Source organism: Heterocephalus glaber, unplaced genomic scaffold (assembly GCF_053883595.1).
Source record: "Heterocephalus glaber isolate CG9 unplaced genomic scaffold, H.glaber_assembly_v1.0 deba00001760, whole genome shotgun sequence".
NCBI classification, from domain to species: Eukaryota; Metazoa; Chordata; class Mammalia; order Rodentia; family Bathyergidae; genus Heterocephalus; species Heterocephalus glaber.
In genome coordinates this window covers 3,014,014-3,018,581 of record NW_028258457.1, presented here as the reverse complement: position 1 = coordinate 3,018,581, position 4,568 = coordinate 3,014,014, and the positions used below count along the sequence as shown (strand labels likewise).

Here is a 4,568-nt window from a genome sequence, read left to right as displayed (position 1 = left end):
AGCAGTTAACTTTATGGTTAAGTCTACAACCCACCATAACTTATATAGCATAAAGCATGAGTCATGAACTCATTTTTCCATGTGCATAAGATAGTTTTATTGAATCACCATTTGTGAACATTTTTATGCTTTTCTTGGGTACCAATATACAAATACATGGAGTCAAATTTCTTTTCATGTCCTCTCCCTCTTCCTCTTGTTTTGTTTTTCTCCTTAATCTCCATCCACTTTCCCTTTATCACGTTTGGTGCAATTTCTTAACACAATATTAGGAAGTGCTGATCTTTTTTTTGTTGTGTGTGTGTGTGTGTGTGTGTTAAGAAATATTAGTTTATTTAACCAGTTTTCACAGCTGAATATTTGTTCTATAAAACCTTTACAGATTGTACAGTTTATATATAGTTCAAACTACTGAACAAAAAAGTAGGTCCCACAGATGCAAAAATACTGTACCAATCGATCCAAGGTAAAGGCAGATTTACACACTATACAGCTCTCCGTGTGGCCGGGGAGTTGGTCAGTTCTAAGTATAAATTTCAAAACTGTACAAAAATAAGGTTTTGATTTTATGGCATTCTTCATACATTCAATATGATTGCAAACCCAGAACCCCAGCCACTCACAGGCTTCTGCAGTCGGGAATCAGCCCCCCTCCTGCAGGGGGCGCCCCATCCCACGGGGTGCTCTCAGACCCGTGCCGTGCATAGTACGTGGCGTGCAGGAAGAGTGAGGACCGAGAGCAGTTTAAGTGTCGACTAAAGGTAGTTCTTTTTGTTTGGAAAGGACTTTCTGTATTTAATAGTGTGTCTGAAGAATTTTAACTTAGTAAATAAAATATATTCTAAGTGAACCTAAAAATTACACTTTATAAACACAAAAATACTTTTATTGGGTGTAATACATCAATCATGTCTGCAGATAGAAACCCAAAACTGTATATAAAGTAGTATTTCTCACCCAGCAACAAGAAGCACTTAAGGGAGTTATTTTCCAAAAAGGTCAGAAAAACTACTTAAAGCCCACTAGGACTACCTTGTAACTTAGATATTCATTTTTAACCTAGTGAGCGACTCACTAATACTGCAAAACAGGCTTTCTTCTAGAGACAGTGGTTTCCTCATGTTAACTGGGTAAGAAGTGGATATACCAGGAAAGAAGGGGGAACCCAAAGGTGCTTTGGAATGAACCCTAAGTGCCTGAGTCTGTCCCAGGAAACACTTTTCCTAGAAGCTGAGTTTTGCTTCTAATTTAGAATTCTGCATCTTGGAAGTATCTGCGCCTGGCTCCTTGGAGGCAAAGGAAACATCCCAGATCTTTGTATCTCTATGCGGGGCACAGAAGGTGAGGCTGGCTTTTAGGAGGGAAAAATGAGGAAAACAAACACTCCAGACTTTCCTGTCACTCAAAGAACAAAACACAATTCTCTTTTATACAGTACCAGCCAAAGGAAACAAAGAGCGAGTTTCCGAGAGCAGTCTAGTGCTCACCACTCCGCTTTTACACTTGTGTGTGGATAAGTATAAAATAATGCTGTTTGGACAAAAGAGCTTTGTGGTTATTTATCTTAAAGGTAGAGGACTGAAAAGCTCCTCGGAAGTAGCTTGGCTGTCTCCAGTCCTGCTTCCAAGGATGAGCTACGGGTGAGCGTGTTTCAGACCGTGAGGAGGGACCGTGGCAACTGCAGCCGCCGACGTCCCGCTCAGGCCAGCTCTAGTGTCCCCGACGCGTGGCCGCCGATCAGAACTCGATTTCCCTCTGCCAGTACTTCAACATGGAGTCCATGCCCTGCGCTGAGCCCCAGATCTTCTTTAGCACCTCGCACTCCCTCTCGTTGGCCTGCTCCAGCTCCAGCTTCATGTTACATCGCACGAGGGCCTTGGACTCCTCCAGCAGAACGGGATTACACGAGGCGAGCTTCTTGATGCGAACCATGACGTCCTGGGTGAAGGTCCCCGGCCAGAACACCTGGGACACCAGGCCCTTGCCGCACGCCTCCTGTGCTGTCAGCTTCCGCCCGCTGAGCAACATCTCATTTGCAGATGCTCCTCCCATAATCTTGGGAAACATAACGGTAGAGCAGCCATCTGGACTCTGTCCGAAGGTAGCATAGGGTGTTTGAAACCAAGCCTTTTCAGTAGCCCAAACCACATCACAAAGAGGCAATATGGATGCTCCTAGTCCAATGGCTGGGCCATTTACTGCTACAATAATAGGCTTCTTAAACTGAATGAAAGTATTCACGAAGTTTCTGATCGCCTCGGCCATTTTCGTGCTTTCTCTTTTCTGGTCATCTGTGAGACGCCGTATGAAGTAAATAAAGTCGAGACCACTGCAGAAGACGCTGCCGATTGCGCCGAGCAGCACCAGCTTGCTGTCATCGGCCGCGGCCGTGTTCAGAGCACTCTGGACTTCTTTCATGACCTCTGGATTTAGTGAGTTATTCTCTGATGATTTTGTGGACAACAAGATGTGGGTGAAGCCATCGTGCTTCCAGACGACAATATCTCTGTATCTGTAGGCACTCTCTGTTTGGCTCACAGTGAAACGCACCCGCTTGTCACAAGGCTTGCCTCTTCTTTTGTCAATAAATTTCCTTTTCCCGGCTGTGACTCCTGTAACAGACGTCTGTATGCTGGTTGTTCCATTGGCTGTGAGCGCATCCATGAACGGAGACGTACCTTTTCCGTTGACGGCCAAGCCTGTGGCCATGGCTGCGGTCACGGGGCCCGGCGCCTGAGGCACCAGCGGGTGTATCGGGGGCCTGCTCCCCATCCTGGCCCGCTCCGCCCCAGGGCCCAACAGAGCTCCCACGGGCTTCTCTGCCGCCACTTCTGGCGCCCCCGAGTCCTCGGGACCCTGCTCGACGGGGTCCAGCTTCCCAGGGCCCTCGCTCGGAAAGCTGTCCACAGCGGTCCTGCTCTTAGTGGGGCTCTTGAGCACGAGGATCTCGATCCCCGACTTTGCGAGGTCCATGCTCTTCGGGCTGGGCGGGGCGGATGCTGTGCTTCTCCTGAGCTTCTGGCTGGCTGCGAGCAGCGCACTGCTCCTGGACTCGGGGTCCCTGCCCATCACCGGTGCCTCCGGGGCGGACTTGGAGAAGCCGCTGCTGGTGGAGCTGGAAATCTGCTTCCAGGCGTTGCCGGGAGAGGCCCTGCTGGCCCTCGGGACGGCGCTCTCGCTCTGCCGCTCGCTGTGGCGCCCGTTGAAGTCATGGAGGCACTCCTCGCAGTTGACCAGGTGCTGCTCGGGCTCCCACGTGTCGTCCTCGCTGTCATAGCCTTTCCAGCGCAGCAGGTACTCGGTCTTCCCTTTTTTGTTTTTCCTTTTGTCAACAATCCTTTCGACCTCGTACAGCTCCTCGGAGGCCATGGCGGCGGCGGGCGCGCGCGGGGCCGCACTTTGTTTCAGTTGGTCGTGCGTGGCCGGCGCTTCCTGCTCACGCCGGGCGCGGGCGCGGTGCACCCGGGCGCCTCTCGCGCTCCGCCGCTACTCCGGCAGTTTTCTGTCCTCTCTGTGCCCTTCCGTATGCTAGGCAGTGACAGCTGTCTTGCCCACCAGGGTCTCTTCTGCAACCCCACTGAGCCTGGCATGAAGCAGCCTCGTTTTGCAGAAGGATAGACTGACACACAAGTGAGAAGAGCGCCTCAAATTCGCCTACTGATGATGTGGGGAACTGCAGTCATATATATATTGGTACCAGGGATGGAACTCTGGTCCTTCCACTTGCGAGACAGGCACTGGAACCGCTGAGCTAAATCCCCAGCCCAGTCTCCAGTATTTTAAAGCCCAGGTTCTTAGTTCAGCCTGCAAGGACTGGACCCCTCCTGGGTCATTTCCCATGGGCTGGGTGGGTGGGTTGACCGTCGGGCAGCTGCAGGCCCCAATCTGTAGCCAGCCATTGGCTTGGGGCTGGGACCGCTGCGGGGAAGTTAGGAGCTTCTGGCTCCCTTGGTGGCCTGCGTGACTGGGAAGAATGATGAGTGTGCTGAGTTCAGAGGGGTGCAGTGCCAGAACGGGGCATCCTCCGCTTCTGCCCCTCCTGTCCTGCTGACTGAGCAGAGCTTTCTTCTCCCCGCCCCCCGCCCCCCGCCAGTGCTCACCTCCCCTTCGATCCCCAGCAAGGCCGGGAGGGGGCAGCTTACACACCACTGCTTCGTGACAGCGTGACTGCCTGACACTTGCCTGTGCCCTAGCATCTGTGTGGCACATGCCTGGGAGTGCATTTCAGTGTCTGGGGCCCTGGGGTATGAAGACTGCTTCGTCCCCAGGGGTTCTGCTTCTTCCTTGTGTTCTCGTGCCCGTGAGCACATGCTTTGTTCCTTCCCATCAAACCCTGCAGGACGTTGGGGATGGTATTTTTTGGTGACTCAGACAGTGGCAGTTGAGTATCAGCCATGCCAGTTTTAGAGCAAGCACTGTGTGTGGCTGACCTTATTTAAAATGCAGAAGGAGCAGCTGCTGTCAGGACAGTGTCAGGTAAAGAAGCCAAAGATGCTTTGCAGCCCAGGCTCTCACGATCGGAGTGGGCTTGGGGTGCAGATCTGCGGGTGCTGCACACTGGCCCGTGA

The 4,568-nt window shown here is 51.8% G+C and overlaps 1 pseudogene across 1 annotated transcript; it reads right to left on the bottom strand.

The window, feature by feature from the left end:
* Positions 1-300: 300 nt before the first annotated feature.
* On the bottom strand, positions 301-3,633 carry LOC147821179 (chromodomain Y-like protein pseudogene; annotated as a pseudogene). The gene has a single exon (XR_015447425.1). The product of XR_015447425.1 is annotated as a chromodomain Y-like protein pseudogene (transcript).
* Between the last annotated feature and the right edge of the window lie 935 nt (positions 3,634-4,568).